General features: G+C 41.4%; 1 protein-coding gene and 1 long non-coding RNA gene across 6 annotated transcripts in view; one reads left to right on the top strand and one right to left on the bottom strand.

The window, feature by feature from the left end:
• LOC309344685 overlaps positions 1-956 on the bottom strand; it is a 19,774-nt gene extending 18,818 nt beyond the window's left edge. The window contains exon 1 of the long non-coding RNA XR_014157850.1: positions 630-956. This is a non-coding gene — a long non-coding RNA (uncharacterized lncRNA). The remainder of the gene's footprint in view (positions 1-629) is intronic.
• The window catches only part of NFIA (nuclear factor I A), a 416,610-nt gene that overhangs the window by 1,960 nt on the left and 387,394 nt on the right, over positions 1-27,256 (top strand). The gene's annotated exons all lie outside the window — the stretch shown is intronic.

Genomic DNA, 27,256 nt, shown 5'->3' on the forward strand with positions numbered 1-27,256 from the left:
CCACACTTATGCTCTTATAAAGCTCCTGTTTTTATTGTCTTGTTCTTATGGTGAGGTGGGGGGACTGTTTATATTTTCCCCAGGAATCTTAAAACATTGTCTCCTTTTGAAAATATATTAAAAGGCTTCATTTTAAAGAAAATGCATTTACTTTGCAGAAGTCTTACTGTTGTGGATATAATATGTAAAAAAAAAATGCTGGAAACATTTAGCAATGCACTTGACAAGAAAATAAACAAGCTTCATAACCAGACAAGCTGTTGTTTAGATGAAACCTTACAGAAAGTTCCTGTAAAACTTTTAACATGCCACATAACTTATTTCCTCAATGTACAGACGCTAAAATCAACCCACTAAAAGTTAGCGGACTACAAGAAAAAGACATTTTTTTATATTAAAAAAAAATCATTGAAATGAACCATACAAGGATTTGTACAAGAGACATGTCCATTTTCAGACAAGGATTCAATTATTGATACCAAAGTAAGCAGTTTTGATGCACACTCTGTAATATAAAGCATATTTTAGCCCCCAAAACCTCATCACATCTGTTAAGTTCTTTTAATCAAACCTCAGCTACACAATGCATTTTAATATACAAAGACAAAAAAGGAAGCTTTGAAAGTTACCTCATGCATCGTCTGGCTGCACAAAAAATCTCGGCTACTGCCTACTGCTAAACTTCAGTTTGGTACTGCCAGCATACAAAGAGATGAGTGAATGCCCTCTTTCCACCCGCTTGGACTCAGCTGCCAACACTGGGATATGCAATTTTGCTTTTTAATGAGTCGTAAACAATTTATGTGTGTCAATGGAGCAAGTTTGTTTTATTGCGGGGAGCAGGTTCAGAATCGGTTTGAAGTGGCTGCCGTCTCTACTGTATGGAAGTATGCTGTCCAAAATTTAAAGGTTCTGTGTCATTTTGATGAAAAGACCTATTATAATGAAAGAAATGGCTGTATGAAAGGGTGGGCACAGTAATCTCTTAGGCTCGGACTCTCTCTCTCTCTCTCTCTCTCTCTCTCTCTCCCGCTCTCCCGCTCTCCCTCTCCCTCTCCCTGGCATGATTTCACTCCAGTCTACAGTGTGTTTGTAGCTAGATAGTTGCTAGAATGGATGTCTAGTGGGGGGATGAAAAGCTTATTTTACTTTTGGACTAAACAATCTGTGTGTAAAAAGAAGAAGAATGAATGAATTTTGGCTTTATAATGCAAACTTCTCATTACATCTTTCTTCTTAATTGATCTACATACAACTGATGCCATGGTGTATATATTAGGTCTCATCTTCATGGGAGTGAACAATGTTGTGGTCTAAGTAAAATGCAGACTGTAGGTAATTTTATTATTTTGGTGGCTCTTGCTGCCAAGTGATATGTTCAGTATCATCAGACACTTCATAGTACTGTAAGCAAGACTCAGTACATGTGTACATTTTAAGAATAATTACATTTGTTGTAATGACTGGCAAGAAATCTTTTGAAATCTAACCCTCTCTCCCTCATGCTTTAATCATGCCATTCTTGAAACAGATATTAATTTAGGCTAACACTCATATGACATCTTTGGTTTGCAAACTTCTGACATACAGCAAACCTATGTGAAATGAATTTGCCTCCCTAAGGTTAAAAGACTGTAAAGTTGGGCACTGTGGTTAAGGACATTTTATTTTCTATTTGAAGGGGGGGAGGACATGTAATATCCAACAGGTATTTAAAATATTGAAGTAGGTATCCAAAGTTTATGTGACTGCTACCAGCTCTGCTAGCTTTATCAGTGTTAGTTCCTGGTTTTTCAATTTTAATAGTATCCTGTAGAGGATTATCACATGGGTACAAGTGATAAAAGAGTTACAGATTTGTATACAATGCTGCACTGACTTCAGTGCTGAGCCCGGTCCCAAAACCAGGTTGATGTAAAGATGGAGTTTCAGAAGAGGCATGAATAGAGTGAATCTCAGTCATAGCTTGCTGTGGTTGAGATCAGAAGAAATATTTCTTGCAAACTGTTCATCCTAGCATCTTCATGATGACCTTGCATCTTTAAAAATGACGACTTATAAAAGAAGCTCTTCACTTGTGGGGACAGACATACTCACAGGTGCTTAAATAAATCCTCCAGGCTTTCAAACTTTGTAACAGGTACAACTTTTTAATGGATACCTACAAGGTACTTGTACCTGCCACTATTAAGCTTAACACAGTAATTCAGGGACCAAAGCTACCAGTAGGATTACACCAATGTAAACTCTTCTAATACCCACCATTATGCTGCAAAATCTTCATTTCAGTATAGTCATTTCTTTCTAATAACTACCGGTATCATAAAAAATAGTTTCTAGAAATGTAACATTAAACATATTTGGGCCTTCTACAACATGATTCCTGAAAAGTATTTTTGTTGCGTTCCTTCTGAGTTTCCTATGGAAGTGCTTAAAATTATCCCGGCGATCTTGGAAGCACCTAAAGTGCATACACAAAAAGTGAAAATGTGTAACTCTTGGCTTAAGAATGCGTACATCTTCAAAGTAAAGTATTACCAACAAAGAAAAATCTAAACCACAGCATGTTTCGTAAGTGTTGTATTTCATGGTGTAGTCTGAAAAGATTCCATTAAGCATTGCAACTTTTCGTTTGATGTACAACTGTCTGAATGCATTGGCAAGTTATACTTCGCTACTCTCATTTTGTATTTCTGAAGGATATACACCAAGTACCATAGGATTTTGCTTGCATAATAGTAATATTTTATTATTACGGTCAAGGACCAGTTCAGAATTCTTGTATTATTGCATTGGTGTGTGTGTGTGTGTGTGTGTGTGTACTATCACACTATCATGTCAAAATTATTGTCTGAAAGTCTACAGCATCTGTGAAGTCCAATTATGAATCCTCTTTTAGAAATGTTTTCCAACTGACTAGCAAAACTTGCTTTATACAGCATGATGACCTGCATGCAATACATACTTTCTGTCCTGCTGTGCATCATGTTCTTTCATTGTACTATCCCTAGTTTCTTCTTTTTCCAGATATATACTCTATCTCCATTTCTTTTCTACCCTCTTCCTTCACCTGCCCTGAATATTGTTAGGAATGTTTCTAATTTAAAGTCGAAAGAGCCAGTGGCTGATTAGAAGACAGGAAATTGGAAGATTAAACTGTCTGGTTGAACTTCCTTTACTTATCAGCACTCTGTAACTTACACTGGATTATAAACTCAACAACAGTTACAATGTTATTTTCCCTGTTGTGCTTAATTTTTCTTTCTTTAGACAATCTGGAAATTAGGCAGTTGATGACTCTGAGCCAAGACTGGTTGTTTCCAGCAATTGGGTAAAGGAGATTCGAATAAATATGGATATTATAAAGATCTGTGCCCCTTTACGTTCCAGGATTTGCCTGAATCTGAGTGCGTACTGTGTTTGCGATATGTAGATATAATGTAGACATGATGTGTATAATATGAGCCATATCAGCTATTGACATTGAATCAAGCATCAGATCATATCGTACTTTCCAAGGGAAATAACATTATTTAGTAAGAGGAAAATGCAGCATGATAATCCTTCCTCAGACCTTAATTCCCCCTTCAGAAATGTTAAAAAAATAAAAAATTGCAATGCCACGGGTACAGCTGTGCAATATGCTGGCAAAGGAATAGTAAGGTTCCCTAACGGAGACATCACTAGGCTATTGTTCCAGACCATAGCTTGACAGCAGAAGAAGCTTGTTTTTCCCCAATTGCTCAAACGCAAAAAAGAAAAACATTGGGAAGCATTTCTTGTTAATAGCTCAATGTGAACAGTTCAGACCCAAATCAAGATTCCATTGGCTGTACAGAGAACAAGAGCTGACTGACCAAGTCGCTGCAATATAAGCATCCTGAATATTGTGAGTCTCCTATGAATGGCGAAGCCCTTTACTGCACTGGTTCAAAATTTGGGACGAAACTATCACTACTGTGCGGTTCTGTTAGTCATACATGAAAGACCTTTACTCCATTCCAATCTATAAGAACTTTTATGTATGTCTTAGCTTCTAATATTTAAATGGTAGGAGCCTTTGATGAGATTTTTTTATTTTAGATGTTATTGAGGTTTCCTATACAGCATTATTTTTACAGTAGTTCTGAAGTTTGGTTTTTCTGAAAATATTTTAAATATTCATCTCAATTGCAGAGAAAATCTGAGATAAAAATGTAGCTAAGTAACGAGGAGCTCAGAATTGAAGCTGCTTATATTATGCCTAGCAATAGTACACATAGATATAAATGGCCACCGGCAACTATAGAAGGTTTAATATCCTTTTCTCCTGTTGTTTTAACTGGACAGCCATCACATCCACATTTGAAGCACATTTAAACACAAGCCTTCCCCCAAAGAATCCTGGGAACTGTGGCTACAATTCCCAGTAACCTTAACAAACTTCAGTTCCCAGGATTCTTTGGGGGGAAAGTCATGTGTTTTAAATGTATGCTGCCTTCCTGCCTCCCACCCAGCACACAGAGACAGAGGGTCCTATATGTAAGCAAGAAAGAGATCTTTATTCAGACACAAAACAGTACAGACTTGCTAATAGACAGTGTGGGCTCATCCACACTTTTGCTTGGTCCATGACTTCTAGGCATGGGTCCGAGAGGTTTTTCCTATTGTCCTGCCACTTTCCCTGGGAAAGCCCACTGTTTACTTCTGAACTGGAGCAAATGTCAATAAGGTTTTCTGCAGATTGACCTTTTTTCCGATTTAGTGGTAAATAACGAGTTTTCCCAGGGAAAGCAATGGGACAATAGAAAAACCTCTCGGACCCTTATCTAGAAATCAAATGGAAGAAATCACGGGACAAAGGGAAGTAGGTGAGCCCTGTGTTCAGAAGCTATAGTTCAGAAATTCAAGAGTCAGGCAAGATATTCAGAACTGAACGAAAGCATTGATGATGTCCCAACCATTTCCTTCTGATGCAGCTGAAGTTATCGTACAATAGGGAGAGACCTCCACCCCTGGTTCCCACCAAACAGCCCCTCTTTTGTTTCTTCTTCCTCCTCCTTCTCCTGCATCAGGGCCTGCCAACCCAACTCCATGACCACTATTGATATATGTTGGTAACTACTGTAGCCAGGACAAGTTAGTTAGTAGGCCCATACCCACACACAGGGTGTGATCAAACTTTCGGGAGCTCAAGTGAACAAGGAAAGATTATTCTAGTAGGGCCTTATGTATCTGTAGACAGAAGAATCAATCACAGCTTAAGATGCTGTGGTCATACCGGGTGGACCATTGAGGGGCTCCGTTCTGGCTGCTGGTATTATTGGGGGGGGGGAAGGCTTTGCAACTGTTGTAGCAAAGCTCGGTGGCAGAGCACATGCTCTGGGTGAAAAAGATCCAGGCTGTGGATCCCACACAGGCTTGATCCCTGGCATCTCAAAGCAGGGCTGGGAAAGACTCCCTTCTTAAACCCGAGAGGGCCCTTGACAGATAGCCCGGTGATCTGACTTGGTATAAGGCACTGGTTTTCAGCAGGTGTGTGAGGAGAACCCAGTACAGTGGTACCTCGGGTTACAAACACTTCGGGTTACAGACTCCGCTAACCCGGAAGTAGTACCTCAGGTTAAGAACTTGACCTCAGGATGAGGACAGAAATCGCACACCGGTGGCGCAGCAGCAGCGGGAGGCCCCATTAGCTAAAATGGTACCTCAGGTTAAGAATGGTTTCAGGTTAAGAATGGACCTCCGGAACAAATTAAGTACGTAACCAGAGGTACCGCTGTACCTGAATTGCAACCTAGCCTAAGGTAGATTGTAAGCGGGACCTCCCCGCTGCACCAAGGATTCCCTGCCCGAGCTGCTTCAGGTCGTGGCGGATATGCTCCTGGAGACACCTAGCCTGGTTGTCCTGGGGGATTTTAACATCCATGCCGACACGACCTTACAAGGGGCCGCTCGGGACTTCGTGGAAAGCATGGCCTCCATGGGGCTGTCCCTGAATAAGTCTGGCCCAACTCATAGCCACGGACATGCCTTAGACTTGGTGTTTACCTCTACGGATGCTGGTGATCTGACATTAACTAAAAGTGAAACAAAAGAAGTGCCATGGTCAGATCACTTCCTGGTGCAACTGGACTTCTCCGCAACCCTTCCCCTCCGCAGGGAGGTGGGACCGATTCGGATGGTCCGCCCCTGCCACTTAATGGATCCAATTGGCTTCCAGAGAGTGGTAGGGGATGCTCTATCCCAAGTTGATGGCCTTTCAGCTGATTCCCTGGTGGCCCGCTGGAATGCGGAGTTAACCAGGGCTATTGACTGTCTGGCTCCGAAGCGCCCTCTCCGATTGCATGGAGCCCGGACAGCCCCGTGGTTTTCCCCGGAGCTGAGGGTGATGAAACAATCGTTGAGACGGCTAGAGCGCCGGTGGCGGAAAACTCATTCTGAATCAGACCGGACACGGGTTAGAGCTCAACGTCGAGCCTACCAAGTGGCAATGGCGACGGCGAAGAGGGCCTTCTTCACCGCCTCCATTGCATCTGCAGAAAACAGCAGCAGGAGACTTTTTCAGGTGGTTCGCAATCTATCAGAACCACCTGTACCAACGGGGCCTGGTAGGGACCCCAAGATCTCCTGCAATGCTTTTGCAAAGTTTTTTGCAGATAAAATCGCTCAGATTCAGAAGGAGGTAGACTCCACCATGGGAGCAGGGCCAGGGCGGGAGAGTGCTAGAGTTCTGTCTGGTCCTGTTACATGGGATCAATTCCAATCTGTTACCTCCGAGGATGTGGACAGGCTGCTTGGACGAGTGAAACCGACCACCTGTCTCCTTGATCCTTGCCCATCCTGGCTGATAAAAGCGAGCCGGGAAGGGCTGGGCGATGGGCTTTGCGGGGTGGTGAACGCTTCCCTCCATGAGGGAGCCTTCCCAGACCCGCTGAAAGAGGCGGTCATTAAACCGCTTCTTAAAAAAACATCTTTAGACCCGGCCAATTTGGCCAACTATCGCCCAGTCTCAAATCTGCCATTCTTGGGCAAGGTGATTGAGCGGGTGGTTGCTGAACAACTCCAAGCACGCCTGGAGGAAACGGACCATTTGGATCCCTTCCAATCGGGATTCAGGCCTCACCATGGGACTGAAACTGCCTTGGTCGCGCTGGTTGATGATCTCCGGCGGGCTAGGGACAAAGGTGAGAGCTGTTTCCTAGTTCTGCTGGATCTCTCAGCGGCCTTTGACACCATCGACCATAACATCCTTCTGGACCGTCTAGAGGGGCTGGGAGCTGGGGGCACTGTTATACAGTGGTTCCGCTCCTTCCTCCTGGGCCGTGTCCAGAAGGTGGTGGTGGGGGATGAATGTTCAGACCCCTGGGCTCTCACTTGTGGGGTGCCTCAGGGTTCTGTCCTCTCCCCCATGCTTTTTAATATCTATATGAAGCCGCTGGGAGAGATCATCAGGGGGTTTGGACTGGGTGTTCATCAGTATGCAGATGACACCCAGCTCTACCTCTCCTTTAAATCAGAACCAGTGAAGGCGGTGAAGGTCCTGTGTGAGTGCCTGGAGGCGGTTGGAGGTTGGATGGCGGCTAACAGATTGAGGTTGAATCCTGACAAGACAGAAGTACTGTTTTTGGGGGACAGGAGGCGGGCAGGTGTGGAGGATTCCCTGGTCCTGAATGGGGTAACTGTGCCCCTGAAGGACCAGGTGCGCAGCCTGGGAGTCATTTTGGACTCACAGCTGTCCATGGAGGCGCAGATTAACTCTGTGTCCAGGGCAGCTGTCTACCAGCTCCACCTGGTACGCAGGCTAAGACCCTACCTCCCCGCGGACTGTCTCGCCAGAGTGGTGCATGCTCTAGTTATCTCACGCTTGGACTACTGCAATGCGCTCTACGTGGGGCTACCTTTGAAGGTGACCCGGAAACTGCAATTAATCCAGAATGCGGCAGCTAGACTGGTGACTGGGAGTGGCCGCCGGGACCACATAACACCGGTTCTGAGAGATCTGCATTGGCTCCCAGCACGTTTCCGAGCACAATTCAAAGTGTTGGTGCTGACCTTTAAAGCCCTAAACGGCCTCGGTCCTGTTTACCTGAAGGAGCGTCTCCACCCCCATCGTTCAGCCCGGACACTGAGATCCAGCGCCGAGGGCCTTCTGGCGGTTCCCTCATTGCGAGAAGTGAGGTTACAGGGAACCAGACAGAGGGCCTTCTCGGTAGTGGCGCCCGCCCTGTGGAACGCCCTCCCATCAGATGTCAAAGAGATAAAGAATTATCTGACGTTCAGAAGACATCTTAAGGCAGCCCTGTTCAGGGATGTTTTTAATATGTAATGCTGTATTGTTTTTAATACTGATTGGGAGCCGCCCAGAGTGGCTGGGGAAACTCAGCCAGATGGGCGGGGTATAAATAATAAATTATTATTATATTATTATTATAGTAAGCACACCACTGCTATCATGTAAATGCACCGTAAGAAATTAAGAAGTGGGTCCCCAAATGCTTGTTTGGGCTAAAGGTGCCCCCCGGAATTCAGAAGGCTCAAAACTGCTGTTATAAGGTAACTTCCTAAGCACATGCTTATCTGCCATGTCAGGCCTAACACTTTGATGTTGGCTGTGATTTAGAGTCCAGCACATGCCTATGTCTCTGGCTATCCACTATGGCAAGTGCAGCCGCAAAAGTACATGGGGCCCTTTCCTTTTTCATAGGCCACAGTGGCACAGCGTAAGTCACTGAATCATGTTCCGGACTGCTTCTCTGTAAAAATAATTCAACATATAGAGAATCTTATGAATATTTCTAGCTGAAAAGGGGAGAAGTAGGTGGAAACAGAAGGGGCTCCTTTTTAAAGGCTCTGATAAATTGCAGTGGCAATAAATTATTTTGAAATAGAAAAGGAAATATATGTGTGTGTGTGATATGTATAAAATTGCTTGCTATATCAATGTCGTTTTATCTCTTTGAATATACACATTTAAGAAAGGGTGCAAGAGGTGTTTATTGTTAATTATGAAAATCCATATCAAAACTTTACTTAAGGACCAAGTGGGCAGAGGGTCTAGGAGTTTCAATATATTACAAATGTAAGAGCCTGTCCTAAACAGCTTTGATTTTATGGCCACTATAGTCAAAGTTCTGGACTATTTCCCATATACCAGATTGCTGAGACATGGCTATGGCTAATCTATGCGTTCCTAGAAGAGACAAAACAGTTATATTAACTAATGGAGCTGAATTCAAACCATTTGTTACATGTAAACATAGATTTTCCACAGGGCTGCTGAGTATAAACTTAACCATCGTCCAACTACAGACACATCATGGCGTGGTATAATACAGGCCCCACATGTTTTATAGACTTTTACTACCAACAATTGCAGCAACCTTCCTTCAACAGAAACACTTGCTGTCCTCAACCTGCACTGACCATATAGATTAATTTCAGTTAGAATTCTGCAAAATGGGACCAAATACTGCAACAAAGAACACATATCACCACAGAAAACACACGAGGGTATTTTAAATGGGTAAATCAGATGAGAATGAGTAAATCAGATGAGAATCACATTTCTCATTCTGCCAGGTCACTATATCCTGGGGCAGCACAAGTGGTCTAACAATGGACACACTAGATTCTTCACCCATGGTGTGAGCCTGACTTCCACCTGACTTTGCAACCTGTTTTGCACATGTGTGTACCTCTGAGTCAGTTGTACCTTTCCCCTATCTTTTATCTATGTTAAGTGTATGTCTATTCATCATTAAATTTTTAAGAAATGCAAATGTTTTTAAAACAATCCCAAAACTTCTCTGGGAATTGGGCAGGGCCTAGGCCCTCTCAAAGAGGACTGGGCCACAACCAGCTTTTGAGGCCCCTAGTTATAATAAAAATGACAACACCTAAAAACAGAATAAGGCATCAAAAATAGAGAAAAAAATAGTTTAGTTTAGTTTAGTTTAGTTTAGTTTAGTTTAGTTTAGTTTAGTTTAGTTTAGTTTAGTTTAGTTTAGTTTAGTTTAGTTTAGTTTAGTTTAGTTTAGTTTAGTTTAGTTTAGTTTAGTTTACAAATGCTTTTATAGCCGGAGAGAGTATGTCACATTTTGGTCTGATATACATGAAAACAGGTTGCGAAACAGAATGGCTGGGGCAACCCAGTGAGATGGGTGGGGTGCAAAAAATAAATCATCATCATCATTATTAAAAAGTATCCAAATTTTAGACCACCTATGGAGATAGAGACCATGGGCCAAATGGACTTCTTAACACACACACATACCACATTGGCCCTTGACATGGCAGGTGTTTTTGTGAAGTCATGGGTACTAACCACTGTCCACAGCTAGCATTTCCCTGTTCAAAGAGACACATTTGGAAAAGCTGCCGTATGAGTCTTTTTATAGTTCACGCTGCCAGTGTAAAAGGTACACTTGGGCTGAAAAAGGTGACGGCACTTCCAAATTGTCGGGGGGGGGGCTCTACAAACTGTTACATCTATATTTGCCCTTCAATTTACATGCATGCCTTCATGTGTTTCAGGATAAAATAGTATCAACTTTTTCCTAAGGGTATATCAGATTTCCCACTCCCCTCCTGCAAGCCTTTTGTTCTCTCTGCCCACATGTAGTTCTCGTTGATTTCAGTGGGATGTGGGCTACAGAGGGTCTTGAGGCTTTTATGTGTTTACTGCGCTAACATTTTGCAACTGTCAATCTGCCACATTTAGAAACAGAACAGTCAAGTGTAAATTAAGTAGAAATGCTAGAATTAAATGTACTTGCAGAACCACAGACTCCAGTGAATAACCCAGAAATCTGTTTCCTAGCTGGGTTTTTATGTCAACTTTTCATTCTACATTAATTCCTCTGAGGCATCCTCCCTCTACAGCTTTCATGTGGTTGAATGTCATTATGCATCTTTGACAATTTGATCCATCCTGGATCTTTTGCTTTTGCACCACTGTACTTGTTGCTGTCTTTCTCAGTTAAGAAGTACAAGGCGCTGTGGCATTGCCAGCTGCAATCCCAGGCTGGATCATTAGTCAAAATCTGAGGTTAATCAACTGCAAATTCCATTAGCTTCATACAGAGTGAAAATAAAGAACAGACGGTCCCACATGCAAGCCAGAAGTCAGGTGCAATACAATGAAGCTCGCCTTCAGGTATAAGACTTTTTCCATTCCTCAAAGAAACATTCTTCATGATAAGAGGGAAAAGATCAAATGCACATGGGGGGAGAGTAATGGGGGCAGGAGTTTCAGAGAAACATCTGTACACATTTTGTATTAAGACACCTCTTTGCCAGTACAGAATAAATCCAGTACAGAATAAATCTCAGTTCTTCCTCAAATGTTCTTTCCATGTACATGCATATACTTTTTTTTCTCATTCTAAGAAATAGAGGTCAGATATGATTCCAGTTTTCTGATATTTATATTTATGCACTAGCAAGGAGAAACCAAGCATTTTTTTTTTCTATTTCTGGAAGCTCACATTTCACAAAGGTACATTACTTACTCACCTGTAGAGGGTCTGTATTTGAGTAAAACAGAAACAATTTTCACAATTACTTTGAGAATCAATAGTTGATTTTTTAATTGCCTTGAATTGCTGACTAAATATTCCCTCTCTCTCTCTCTCTCTCTCACACACACACACACACATTGACTAAATGCTGTCCTAAGAGCAATTTATCTGTAAGATTAATCTGTTCCACTTTGGATAAATAGTGCTTCTTTGCTAGGACATGTAAGCAAAATTATTCATGACAAAAATTAACAAATGAAAAATTAAATCTACAGTTGAAAGCAATGCATATGACATTAGCTGCTAAAATAAATGTTTTCCTATTAAAAAGCCACATAATGCAATAAGGTTCCAATAGTTCACACTTAAAACTGATTTATGTCATAGATGCAGATACTGTAGTGATTGCTTTCCCCCCCCTTCTGCAATTAACAATTCACATGAAAATGACTAATAGCATGGGATCATGTTTTAAGAACCCGTTTTCTTTTCCTTAAACTTCCTTGTTGCTGTAAACATGCTGAATTCCTGTATCACAAGAAAGTTAGACAAAAAGAAAAAAAGCAGGCTCTAAAAATATTAATAATAATTTGCTAAATTATCATTTGGATCCCGTTAATAAGGAATCAATGGGAATATTGCAACTACCAAAACAAAAGGCTAAACTATCCAGGCTCTGGGAACTGTAAACTAACAATTGCTAACACAAATGGTCCCTTTCTGATCATAGTTTGCGGTGGAATGAAAGATGCAATTGTCTGGAAGTGATGAATATGGGATCCATGCTGGCGGAAGAGTCAAAGGTCATCTTATGCAAAGGTCCTTTTCTCTCTGGCACCGTTTCCTTTGTATAGCATAGTTTGGCAGCTATCTCCTTGCACTTCGGCTACCTGCCAATGCAGCTGGTACTGTGCAACTATCTGGTACAGACTACAAAGCATCACTCAGCAACCAGCAGCTTCACATGGGGCCCCATTTGCAGGATGACAAAGAAAGATGGGCTATATGTTCTACCATCTATGCCCATTTAAAAAAACACACCTCTTAAACTGCATGGCTGCAAGTTATTGCTAATAATGTAGCGGTGACTGGATCTGTATGATCTGTTCTGGGGGCAATGGTATCATCTTTGTCATGTGTGAAATGGTGCAATCAATAGGGAATCAAATATTTGCTCCGTGTTCAGAGATATAGATATAAATAGATTAATGTTAATTCGCTGAGCATTCTCAAAAGTGAAAGAAACCTTTTCCCTCCAGGTCATCATTAGTGACCAGTAGCACAATCAACAATGACACCAATCATACTCCATTTAAGTGGGGGAAAGGGTATTGTTTTAAATCTTGTTTCAAGTGTCTTTAAGAGGCAGGGAAATAATTTTTGAAAAACAGGCAGCATGACTCCTATTTATTTGACAAAACTGAAAATCTAGAAGATAATTTGTGCAGCTATCATCCAAACTTGATTTTCTTATGGAAAAGGCAACACCATAATCATGACCGCAGGAGAAGTTTTTGGGTTGGTTTTGCCACACACAACAAACACACAGCGTGTTCCCACTCTTTTGTCTTATTTCTTCAGATCTATTATGATCTATTGAGCCAAATGAAAGGACTATTTTGGCTAGGATGACACCCAGCCGCGGAGTTTCAGTTCCTTTCCCCCAGATGCCCATCGTGCCCAATGCCTACATAGAGAGGAGTTGAAATTTTCTTTGAGTGAAAGAAATATAGGAGGGATAAATTCTCTTCCCCTGCTGCAACACAGAAAAGCAATATTTTGTGCATTTTAAAATTTTTGTGCATTTTTTTTTTTTTGTGGTTGGAGGGAGAGAGAAATTAATTTAAAGGATGAGAAAACATAGAAGGCGTTCTTGGACGCTTCATACTTTTTATTATTATTATTTGCACTGTAGCCATATTACATATATGTAATCGTTTGGGCTTTTCGCCCATCCTCTGTGTGGCTTGCAAGGTTCTTGAAAAATACACTAACTTTTAAATGGAAGCAGGCAATGACAAATGATGATCAAAGATGCCACTGAAGAACCACTTCTATTTCTTTCTTTCTTCTTATTCTTCTTCCTTTTTTTGTTGCAAATTACAGTCAAAATCTTAGGGAGATGAGACACAATAGGGGAGTGAAAACCCCCGAGTCTTTGGTTTCTGTCTTTTTCCATTTGTCCCTGATACTCTGTTTCGTCACTTGTTCCGATATCAGCTACTTGAAATTGTTATATATAATTTAACGTTATACAGAAGCATTGTCATATCAAACATAGTGAAATGGATTCCAAAAACACCATCTGGTATTTGGGAATGCACTGTGAGTTGGGAACGTGAGAAGAGATATTCTTTGCCACTTTGCTTGGGATCCAGCCATTAGCAGTGTAATTGCCAAGGAAAGGTGACAGGCTTCAGGCAAGTGGGTATTTTTCCTTCCCCAGCCTATTAACTCTATGAGTCCTAAACCAAACACAAGAGACATTTTCAGGACATCCTTGTTTTTACAAATGTATTTTTTTCTTAATGGGGCAAATTAAACAACCATAAAGGTTATTATTGAACCACTAAGACGGGGAGAATAAATTGAAGAATCAGCTTGTTGAGATAAGAGTTGAAATTGAGGCACGTCTGTCTTTAAAGCTGCAGCGTGCATTAGAAGTGGATTTGCAATGATTAGATTTTTTACAAGCTTTATCCAAACGTTCATTTAAAAGCCACCGTTGGTTTCTTCTAATCCACCCGAAATTGCAAAGTCCATGTTGTTTAGGTCATCTGTGACCATTCTAAACAGTATTTATCTGATGCAATCTGAGTTCAAGATCCAAAGCACTGTGGAAGACTTCTCCTTCCATCCCTGTGCCTTATGGGAAACTGCTTTTGAAACAGAAGGAAATTACTACAGGATTTTGTGATATGGCATGGGACTGACTATTCAAAGCAGGAAAATAAGTTAAAAGCTCTGCACTAGTCCAGTCGAAAGCAACATTTATGCATGAAACTCAGTTCTGAAATCACATAATATATTGAGGAGTTAGACGGAAGCATAAGTCTACTTTTTTGTTTTCATAATCTTCATAATGACTTCATTTTGATATTATAGTCTACAATCACCTGTCACAGGGAGGAAACTGCAGCTAGGAATCTGAGCGCAAAAGAGATGGAGTGATGTTAATTTATGATAAGTTGCACCCTGCTACTGCTACTTGAATATATAGCTATGTAAATATGCACCATCTAAATGCCTGAGCCATGATTTACATAAAATTAGAATGTGGGTTCTGCATTTTAAAATAAACACTACATGGCTTGGACCTGTCTGCGTTGCAAACCACCTCCTCTCTTCTTTCTCCTCCATTGCAGTCTTGATCAGGCCTTCCATGCATGCCTTGTGTATAAATAGGGACTCCTTCTCGCTGATTCACCAAAACCCAAACATGTGCATGTGATGGAGATGGTGCTTACCTCATTCACATTTTAATATGTTTTGTTTGTGTATATATATATATATATATATATATATATATATATATATATATATATGATAGCCCAGACTTTGTCATCATGAACAGAGTGGCTCCTTCAATCTGTGGAAGGCTTCTGATTCAGCAAAGAAATCCCACTGGTGTGGCAGAGGTGGAAGCAATTGCTGTTGATTCCCCCTTTCCCATGGAAGTCCCTGTGCACTCTGAAAGTCCGCTTCATGGAACGGAGGTGGCACTGGAGGCTAAAGGGGGAAGGGGGAATCGGCAAAAATATCAACCCAGGACCACTGGATCCATCCCAATATAATTATAACCAAGATGTTTAAAATCCTGATGCTTGTAGAATGAATTTAATTAAATGTATAATTGCAATGAAACCTGCTATTCTAAATTTACATATAATACACATGGATTTCATAAAAAATAAACTATGCATGTTGTATTCAATACTGCTGCTTCTATATGCTTGAAGAAAGAAAGTGGTGCATTATTTATGCACTCACATTTGATGTGATCCATGTGTATTTTGTCCTGGAGGAGCGGTGTGCATACTCAAGTACAAAGATTAACACACAAAAAGTGGCTATAAGGGCCTACGCATGCATATTATGACTTGTACAGTGGTACCTCGGGTTAAGAACTTAATTCGTTCCAGAGGTCCATTCTTAACCTGAAACTGTTCTTAACCTGAGGTACCACTTTAGCTAATGGGGCCTCCCGCTGCTGTCGCGCCGTTGCCATGCGATTTCTGCTCTTATCCTGAAGCAAAGTTCTTAACCCGAGATACTATTTCTGGGTTACCGGAGTCTGTAACCTGAAGCGTCTGTAACCTGAAGCATCTGTAACCCGAGGTACCACTTTACATGTATGTGAGTCTTCCTGCCCCACATGCCACAGATAGAATGTCCATGCTAGCAGCAGTAGATGGCATGGCGGAGTGGTACAGCTCACTTGACCTCCAATCAGTTGTGTTACTATTGCTTGCCAGGAGAGATTGGGGAGGCAGCAGCAGCAAGGTTGGCATGGTGCAAAAGCACCAGTGGATCGGCTCCTGGGTGGCTTTTATTTATTTTCTTTCTTTCTTTCTTTCTTTCTTTCTTTCTTTCTTTCTTTCTTTGCAAAAAGAAATAAAAGAGATTTGAAGTTTGAAAATAATGCCTTTCAACTTAGTCAGTTCACACATTCATATGCAAGTCATCAAGGCCCACTCCTTTCCTTTTTTCATTTGCTCTGGTAAGTTGTTCCCACAGAGTCCTAGCTCCAAATGATGCAGTGTATCTCTTCACACCTTGATTTATTTTCACACCAACCTTGCTGAGTGAGGGCTGTTCAGCAGCTATGAGAAAAGTAAATTCAGTGTTAAGAGATAATTAGGGGAAGGGTCAAAAACTAAAACTGCCAATATCATAATGCATACCCATAATACAGTTCTATGTGTACCACCACACTATGCTGGTTTGGGTTGTAGCATCTCAAAATGGATATTGTGCCACCAGGGGAAAAAGTGCAGAAAGGAGCAATGAAAGTGATTGATAGTGTGGAGCATAAGAAAATAAGAAGAGCCTGCTGGGTCAGGCCAGCGGTACCAACTAATTCAGCATCCTGTTCTCACAGTGGCCAACTAAAAGCAGGTGCTGGGGGCAATAGCATCCTCTCCTATAAGGAAAGGTTACAGTCATAGTGACTTCCTAGCTTAGAAAAGAAAAAAAAAATGTGTAAGAGGGACATGGAAGAGATAGGCATGACGGGGAGCAAGTAGACAAAAAGAAGTTTTTCTCCCTCACTTCTCATACTAGAACTCAGGGGTCATCCAGAAAACCTGAATGTTGGCGTGTTCCAGACTGACAAAAGCAAGTGTTTCTTTGCACATCACATGGTTAAACTATGGAATATATTACCACAAGATGTAGTGATGAGCAACAACTTGGATGACTTCAGAAAGGACTAGACACATTCATGGAGGATTGGGCTATCAATGGCTACTAGCCATGATATCTGTGTTTTGCCTCCACCATTTGCAAATTTGACTGGATTCTCCTCCTCTGTGTCTGAGTCCTGCTCAGGACTGGGGTGATGTCAAAATGTGCGCTTTGTCTATATGTTTGCCTCATTTCATGGATAATGGGTGAGTGGGATAAATTATTTGAGTGAAAAAGAGCTGGCAAAAAAGCCCAAAACATCCTTGTCTGGCTCTTTTCTTTCCCAGCCCAGGTGCTGTACTCCAACTCCCATCAGCCCCAGCCAGCATAGCCAATGGTCAGGGCTGATTGGACATGTAGCCCAACATCTGAGGGCTGCAAGTTCTGTACTCATGGCTTAAAGTAACAGTGTGTAATGCAGGGCTGTTGTTGGACTACAACTCCCATCAGCTCCAGCCAATACGGCCATTGTTTAGGGATATTGGGAGTTGCAGTCCAATGTCCTCTGGGGGGCCTCAGCTTCCCCTGGTGTAATGAGTTGAGGCAGGGTGGGGGTGGTATCCCTGCCCTTCTCTACAAAGAGTAGAATATCCAACTCACTTCCCATGTTTATATGAGAACAGGGCACCCATGGCTAACCAGTTCTGTCATGCTTAGTTCTCCTGCACCACGAGAAGGCCATACCCTTCAACATTTCTCCAGTGAAAATGGGGATATCCTGTTTAACAATAACAACAATTTTATTATTTGCACCCCGCCCAACTGACTGGGTTGCCCCAGCAACTATGGGTGGCTTCCAACGTACAGTGGATGCTTGGGTTGCAAATCTGTGCGGGAGGCACATCCGCAACCCTCAACGTCCACAACCCTCAGTGCCGCACCTGCGCATGCACAGGTTGTGATTTGGCGCTTCTGCGCATGCACAAAGTGCGATTTAGTGTTTCTGCACATGCGCGAGCTCCGAAACCTGGAAGTAACCAGTTCTGGTACTTCCAGGTTTTGGCGCGTCCGTATTCTGAAAACTCGTAAGCTGAAGTGTCTGTAACCCAAGGTATGACTGTGTATATAAAACATTAAACATTTTTTTAAAAAACCTTCCTTATACAGGGCTGCCTTCAGATGTCTTCTAAAGGTTGTATGGTTACTAATTTCCTTACCCTCCAACGTTTCTCCATTGAAAATAGGGACATCCTAAGGAAAAGCGGGACAATCAAATCAGAAACTGGGATGGCTTCTGTAAATCTGGGACTGTTCCTGGAAAATAAGTTCCAGTTACAGATAGGTAGCCGTGTTGGTCTGCCATGGTCAAAACAAAATAAAAAAATTCCTTCCAGTAGCACCTTAAAGACCAACTGAGTTAGTTCTAGGTATGAGCTTTCGTGTGCATGCACACGAAAGCTCATACCTAGAACTAACTCAGTTGGTCTTTAAGGTGCTACTGGAAGGAATTTTTTTATTTTGTTTTGACCTGGAAAATAAGGACACTTGGAGGGTTTGGAGGGCCATTAGTAGCCACAGAATTGTATGATCCAAGCAGAAGTGGCCAGCACACTGTATGCAGTTGCAGATCACCCAGAATGTGGGTGAGTTTGGGCACACTAAAAGCAATATTTGTCTAGCGCACCTATGCATGATCCATTCCAAGGGTTACCAGATGTCCACATGCTCATGTGGTTCATAAGCCCTGCATCCTCTGCTTCCCTTCACCATGGAGCACTTTGAACTGAACATAAAAAAGCAGTAGTAATCTCCCTGCTGTTCCACACTCCAATTCCTGTTCCTCATTTTATGGCAATCAGATCGTGCAGACACTCAGTTGTGGAAGATATTTTTAAAGCAGCAGCATCTGGCTGCTTGGCAGAGACTCAGCAGGCAGTTGGGTTTGGTTGCTTTGGATTTGCTTCTGGATCTGTCACATGTTTTGGCTCCGGGGGGCGGGGGGAGGAAATAGTCTGGGCAGTCTTGCTTCCTTGGACATATTTCTTATTTGACTCACCTTTTGGTTCCGAATTGTGCATTTCCATTCATTTGCCAGCAAGCAATGACTTCAGCAGATCCCTGGCTTTGTTTACAGAAAAAAATGCTCGTGTCCTCTATTTTTTCTGCATGACTCACATACAGATCTCTGCTCACGTTACAGCTGCACAAAGCTTGCCAGCAGAGGTGGACGTGCTTGCGAGGAGAGTTGTTGGCACAGCATTCAAACCTCTATCAGGCTATGATCAGGCTTATCTCCTCCTGAGAAGTAAATTGTCATCCTCCGAGAGGCCAACAGTTCCAACAAGGGCCTCTCTTCCTTCCCCTCCACAAACCAAGCTAACGCATTCAGCGCTTCCCAAACACTTTTGTTTAGAGGTGGTGGCTTGTTTTATTTTTGTGTTTTCATTGAAATCTGCCCGGCTGGTTAGATTCACAAGCGGCAATTGTCATTTTTAATAGATTCCAACAATTCCTTGCACAGAGCACTGATGGAGTACAAAACAGTAGTCCCGTGCTAGAAAACCCCTTGATCAAAATTACTCCTCACTTTGCAGTCTATTCTGTGATTCACCAGTATATGAGGGTAGGTGTGTTGGTGTCAAAGATAAGGCTTGCCACAAGTATATGTGACAAATATGTTATGACAACTACAGAATTGTTGATAAAGTCGATAGGTGTTAGGAACAAGGGAAGTACGGTACATACAGTAGTACCCATGAGCCACAGTATGCTTGGCACTGCATACCAGGTGCCCAAAGTCTGCTTTGCTTTGTGCAACTGACTAAAGAGTCATTGTGTGTTATTCAAATCACAATGCAGTGGACGAATTCTGGTCAATACCAATTGCAGACATGGGAGGGGAGTGACTTTCAATTGCAGACATGGGAGGGGAGTGACTTTCTCATTTTTCATTCATTTATTTAAGATTTATTTAAGAAATTTTGAACCTTTTAGAATTTGCATGTATTTATTTAACTTCTCATAGCAGCCCACATGATGGAAAAAACAACAACAACAAAAAACCAAGCGGGCCTTGCAACTAACAGTGGTAGCAGTGTTCCAGCCAGCCATTCACCCTTCCAGGATACTCCCTTGTATTCTGCTATGGCATTGTAGATCTACACCCATCAGATATTCAGTATCCTGAGGCCACTAAGCATGCTGGGCTGTCCCCCTCCCTTAAAGTTTTTGTTCAGTTTTGTACTTCTGTAAGCCTTGGAATTCCACTGAGCCTGCTGGTTCTCCCATCCCCTGTTTTGTTTCTCAGTGTCCCTGTTTCAGCTACATTTTCATCAGCGCTCACCTCCTGAGGTTACTACTAGAAGGAGAGATAAGTGTACAGCACAAATCAGGCAGCAAAAAAGAACAATAAAGCAGATGAAGCTTGCACAGACTGCACAAAAACTCAACATCTACAAGGCCTCAGCAAATGAGCACCAAAAGCTCACCAAGTTCAATGCGTCGCAACAGAAAGAGTTGGAGCACCATAACTGAAAGGTGTCTCATCTCAGCACTGGAGCCTGAAAGCGGCCTTCTGAAAAGTATCTAAATAGCCAGGGAGCTTCATGTGGGCAAATGAGACCCCTGCATAAATGCGTCCTCTGCATTCCCCACAAAAGGGCCATACTAAATCTTTCTGATCTGCTAATTTTCTGCATGATCCCTGGCATGCTATTTTACAAAACATAGAGGGCATTTTTTTGGAGTTTGGGTGAGCAGTTATATATGGAGTAGGATTGCTATGAGAAGGGGCATCAGCAGCAAGCATAAACGTGGCAGGATAAAAGTTTACATTCATGGTTTCAGCACCCTGTACTATGCAGCAAAGTGAATATGGCATTAGAAACATCTGGTTGTCAACCAGATATAGCTACATTTGAGCTTATTCCTTACAAGTCATTGGGTTAAAGCTACATACGTATTTGGCAGAACCCTTGGTGCTTCCAATATCTGCTACAGTATGCATAATTATGGATTTCAGAATGTGGGAGGTTGTTTTTAAAGTATCTCTGTGGTTTCACCTAACAAATGTTAGTTTCACAGAAGTTTATCCCTTTGACCTGCTGTAGCAAGTCAAGATAATCCAGAATTTTTACAACTATCAAGGGACTGACAGAAACAGGTGGATTCCCAGCAGGGAACAACAGCAAATTCTTCAGTGTAAGTTCTGTGTGTGTGGTGTTTTTTTTAAAGAGACCAAACTAAGCAAAATTAAACCAAAGTATATTTAAAATAAGAGTCATTTAGCATGTGGTTCCAGAGCTACTCTATTAATTATATCAGGACAATTTTTCATATTTGTTTTATTTCTTTGTCCTCTCCTTCAAAGTAAATAATTTATCATCATGAATGCAGAGGGCAATCCTCTTTTAACTTATGACTCCTTATAAAGCTTCCTTTGCTGTGCTTTTGAAGTTTCTTACCATGCTTTCAAACATTTGAAATAGGTTTTAAGACTGGCACACTCAAAATTAGTAGACACAACCTTTGATTTATTCACAAGCAGCCTAAATATTCTAAAACGTGTTATTCCATAAATTATTCTTTGTGAGAGAGCTTTCATTCTGCAAACTGTATATTCGGGGTAGTTGAAAGAAATGGCTTGTCCTCTCTGTACCCAAAATGGTACCCAAAAAGTTTTTAATGACTTTTTAAAAACATTGTACATACTGTATTTATGTCCTACAGAGGGCTGGTCCAAATGTTGCTACTGCCACACAAGGGTCACTAAAAAAGTTTTTCACCTTTGTGGTGTTCCATGTGGAAGGAAGAACATCTAACAGCTTATTGTCACACAGGTCTCTCCAAATACATACAAACAGAAGCAAAAGGGAAGGGTGCCTCAAAACAGTAATATAAAATATAATCTTTTAAAATGATAAAATGCCTTTATATAAGTAGTTAGATACCCAATGCACTTCAGTAACAACTTTCCACAGAGACACATGAATATAGTTCTCCTTGAGGCATCATTCCACAAGATGGTGCAATCCTGCACATCATCTTTCACCAACCAGTGGTCCTCCAGATGGCTTGGACTACAATTCACACCAGCCCTGGCTAATGTGCTATACATGTCTACACAGAGGTAAGTCCCGCTGAATTCAGTGTGACTTGCTCCCAGGTAAGTGTGTAATAGAACTGTAGACAAATATGTTTTTTGATGTCACTGCTTCTGTGTGGAACCACGCCAGTTCAAAGGGTGTGTGGCAATTTTGTACTGGCCCAGATAGTCTAGTCAAATGGAAGCTAAGGCTTCTCTATCAGAGTGGCCAATCTATTCTTTTTTCACAATAAGGCTTGGCAAACAATATAGGTATTATGGGGTCATCGAGCTTGGCTTTATTGTTATTGGTTTATCTGCTCTGTTGTCACAAAGAGACAGGGCAGCTGTGGGCCCAACAACTAAATATTAACCCACTATTTTAATTCTGTATACTGTAAGTTGCCATGGTATAGGAAAGTAGCCTTGAGGGATAGCTCAGCCAGTAGAATAGCTCAGTCGGTTTGAGCCCAATGTTGGGTGAAAGATTCTTGCAATGCAGGGGGTTGGACTAGATCTGTGGTCCCTTCCAACTATGATTCAAGAAATAAAGTGATAATGGTGATAAATGGGATGTGGGGGGAAACTAAACACTATTATATATGAATATGAATATAACTATACAGTGGTACCTCGGGTTACAGACGCTTCAGATTACAGACGCTTCAGGTTACAGACTCCGCTAACCCAGAAATATTACCTCGGGTTAAGAACTTTGCTTCAGGATGAGAACAGAAATCACGCGGCAGCAGCGGGAAGCCCCATTAGCTAAAGTGGTACCTCAGGTTAAGAACAGTTTCAGGTTAAGAATGGACCTCCAGAACGAATTAAGTTCTTAACCCAAAGTACCATTGTATAAACATAGTGTACCATGGGATTTCAGATTAAAAAAAAACAGATTTTTTAAAGTTTGGAAACCTTTAAATAGCAAATCATTGGTGCTTGACAGACTGGTATTTGTTGCTTACAGTATAGGGTCTGTTTTTAATGCCTTAGTCCAAAAGTCACCTCCAAGTCCTGGGAACTGTTCCCCAATGAAGGTGCTGGAATGTGGGGCAAGTCAGATGGAAGAGCTTGCCACCACATGCATTTATTTGAACTCTGTCCACGTGATCCCACCCTGCAGATTCCTGTTATAAAAGCCCAGGTGAATAAATAAGCTGGAAATAAATGCATCTCTTACACCAAGTTACAGGTGTTCTCTTCCCCAGGAGGACTGTCTATCTTTGAATTGCTGACCTGCTTGGGCATTAGAAGGAGCCAACCACACCTCTCCTTGCCTGAGAGGGAAAACCTCTCTTTTGCCAAGCATTAAGACCCGGATTGAGATTTATCCAAAACTGACGAAAATTGTGAGGCAGGGCTTCCTCTTGGCACAATTTGTTAGCTGAACAGAAGCCAAAACATCAGTCAGCTTCACTAATTTTAACTCTGGTCTGTGGTCCCAGCTTGGTGAGTTTGTGTTTAATCTATGCTCAATTATGGATTTAGTCTGTGGTTTAATGTATGTGGCTGAAGTGTGGAGGTTCTTTTATAGGCTTTTCACATTTGTATCCCTAGCTGGATGAGAGACTTGTGTGCTCAGTGAACAGTTCCGCCGCAGATGCAGCTGCCAGGACTGCACAGGTGCATGTCCCTATTAGAGGGGGCATGGAAGAGGCTGGAATTACAATTTCAAATAGCCTTCTAAATTGCTAAACTGAATGATTTCTGGTAATTTTGTATGTTCCCACACATTAGACTGAGGCTCCTTCTGCAGCACAGGTGATGGAGAGAAGTTCTGCAGTAGAAATATAGTGAAACCTTCCTTGTGGTAGACACTTGTACATGCAAACTGATATTACATGATGATGATGAGGAGGAGGAGTTTGGATTTGATATCCCGCTTTATCACTACCGTAAGGAGTCTCAAAACGGCTAACATTCTCCTTTCCCTTCCTCCCCCACAACAAACACTCTGTGAGGTGAGTGGGGCTGAGAGACTTCAGAGAAGTGTGACTAGCCCAAGGTCACCCAGCAGCTGCATGTGGAGGAGCGGAGACGCGAACCTGGTTCACCAGATTACGAGACTACTGCTCTTAACCACTACACCACACTGGCTCTATTTTTTTAATAATTTTTATTAGTTTTCCAATATACCCCCAATAATAGCCTAAATATATAAAAGAAGCTCAGAATAAACAAACCATGGGCTTTCCTCTCCCCAACCAATTCTCATGCTGAAGAAAATCTTATCTCAATTCAAACTTTTGATCCACGTAGCTGGTATATTCGGCCGTATGTTGTTGGAACCCTTATCCATCATGCCCCAGTACTTTAAAGCCAATTAAAGATCCCATTAAATAGAGAACCTCTGCTTCTTAATAGTGGCATATGAGGATTTTTGCCAGGCAAAGTGCATTTGCACTCAGTGCCTCCCTGCCTTCCATATTCCATGCCAGAGCGAGAACCAGGTACCGAGATGACCTGCGAGTGAAGCCCATTCCCCCCATACCTGGGGGCAATTTGTAAGGATGATTTACCCTCTGTCATCCTTGCTTTTCGTTCGTCGACGATCCCCCACTGTCATGGGGGCTGCCTCCATTCAGGCAGGTGGGACCGGAAGCCTACGTGAGAGAGCTTTACAGTTTGAAAGGCCCTAGATGACAAGATGCGGGCAAGATTGTGCTTTGATAGGAACAGTCCTGTGATCAGATAATTATGACAGGAAAGATGCAGAGAAGTAATGAGTTCATGTAATGACATGAACATTTTGAAAACACCACCTGTCCTCCAGTTGTTGCTCTTTTTAGCCAATTAGCAAAATAACTGGTCATGCTGACATAATCCATCAAGACCAGCTATTTAAGCAAGTTTGTCGTAGTAGGATATTTCTGGTTTGTTTTTGTTTAATGGCATGGGAATGAATGTCATATTTGGCCTCACCTCAAACAGCAAGATACAGTCAGTGCTGCGGAGATCAGTGGCTGCAGCTAAAATTGGCTATGACCTTTCTGTTTATGTCGTTAGATGATTTTGAAGTGACTCCCACCACCAACACCCGATAGCCTTTTCAAGAGTGAGCATACACATGCTTTTTAAGTTGTTACTTGTTCTAGTTTGTTGCTTTTGGTTATCTACCAGTTTGTTTTAATTTGGAGGCAGTGGTGGGGTGGAGCTGACTTGGTGGCATCAGTCACCAGTCAGCAATTGATGATCAGAATAGGATTAATTTAAAGCTTACCTGAGGTACAGTATTAAATATGTTGGCCACCAATAGTTATTTCAAGTGAGGAGCACAGGAGAGGAAACACTGACAAGCCAAGCTTTTCCTCCACAACTTGACCAGTGTCAGATAAAAGTTGATGAAACCTCAGCAATATAGTTTTTACATTTAAAAAAAAAAGATTATGGATGCTCCTAAGCTACCATTTTTAAAAGGCTACAATGGAAAGTGTATGATTTGCCTAAAACTGGAAGGAGTCAGGGAAAGGGGCTTGTACATTTCCCCCTATAGTTTGATCGCTGACATTGTCTAGGAGCTCAAAGAACAAAGCAGTGAGTTTGGTGAAAGTATTATTTGGCTATTTAGTAACTATGAATATACAAATTTTACTTTCAGACCTCAAAATATATATGTTAATATTAACACACATATGCTTGATTTTCTTTTTTAAGGCTTTGGGAAGTTCTTTGAAATATTTTTAAATATATCTCTATACTCAGCATCTGTTGGGACTATGGATGGAACTGGTTAAAATAGCTCTGCTGGCTTAGATTTAGCACTCTGGTCTCTGAGCAGAAAGTGGCTTTTATATAGACCGTTTAAGTGTTAATTCTGAATTTCCTATATTTTGCTGGTTCAAACCAGACTCCTGACATCATTATGTTTCTTGTTTTCACTTGGACTGCAGTCTGTTTTTATTAGCCAGAGGGGGGAAATATTTAAAGTGGAAATAAATTTTTCATGGAAGTGTTGACATGACAGGAGTTCTCTCTCTCTTTCTCTGTTTGTTTGTGTGTGTGTGTGTGTGTGTGTGTGTGTGAGAGAGAGAGAGAGAGAGAGAGAGAGAGAGAGAGAGAGAGAATATGCCACAGACACTTCTTAAAATCTGAAAAATATTTGGCCAGATAAAGATTAATTGTCCCAAACATTCTTGTCTGATGGCAAATAATGAGTTTGCCATCCGATAGGTCCATGCCTAATAATAGGCACTCTTGTGTGCTAGTAAACTTAACACCATTTTAATAGAATGGAAATTGAAACCTAGGTTCATACAATAGAAGCTTCAAGAACTGGAACTAAATCAGTATACATTAAAATGAAACTAATTAATCATCATTTGTGATTGTCATTTGTAATCATTTAATAAAATTATTATTAATCCTCATTTGTGAGGATTTGTCTTTAGGAGTAGTACAGGATGTACACCTTGCCATTCATAATTGCATTATGCAGTTGCATCTCTTGTAGGAGATGAGGTGACCATGTAAATAAATGCATGGAAAATGTCCAACTCCATTTGTTTATCAAGGCAGCCCACAGTGTCACATTTTGCAAAGAGCTGCCTAACTTAGGCTAATGCTGTGATGTCTCTTGTGTCTAATATTTCGAAGATATCTTAAGACAAGGACTTCACTACAAGGGCAAATACAAAAGCACTTACGGCTTGGTTTTGGTTTTCTAAATGAAGAGCCAATTTAAAATTGGCCAAGTTGTTTTCCAATGGAAAATAGAAGCTTCCTCATACTAATGGGAAGACTGTGTTTTTAATTGACACTCAATCAATGTTTTTATTAAGTGTTTTAAGATAAAAGTAGATTTTATTGCTTCCAAAGAAAAGTAGTTAAGCTATTCTAAAGAGAGGGATCCCAAGCTACAGTCACATCATGAATGACATGGGATGTTGGCGGGCAGGCGGTGAAGCTTGTATCAAATTTTCATTGGTGAAAATATTTCCACTTGTGCAATGGGTCTTCCCCCACTTCCTCCCCTGATGTGTCTCTAAAATCTGTTTTAGGGTTTTCCCCAATCTTCTGGCGCACATTTGGAAATGACGCAGGGTTCATGTTGGGGGAGGAGTGGGGCAAAAGTCCCATTGCACAAGCAATTATATTTGCTCTGACTGTCGCCTCATACTACATTAGATAGAAACCTAAGACTTTCACTCCATGTAATCCTTGTTTGTTTGTTTGTGATCAATAATCTTGTTTAATGCTTACATATTTTAAAAGTCATTTTTCACTGCCTTGTGACTAATGTGAAAGGTGGTATAGAAATGTGTTTTAATTTTTTTAAAAAAATGTTTCTTGATTTCTTTGATACAAGCCACATTTGCATTTTTTA

Source organism: Podarcis erhardii, assembly GCF_964252035.2.
Source record: "Podarcis erhardii genome assembly, chromosome: 6".
Lineage (NCBI taxonomy): Eukaryota > Metazoa > Chordata > Lepidosauria > Squamata > Lacertidae > Podarcis > Podarcis erhardii.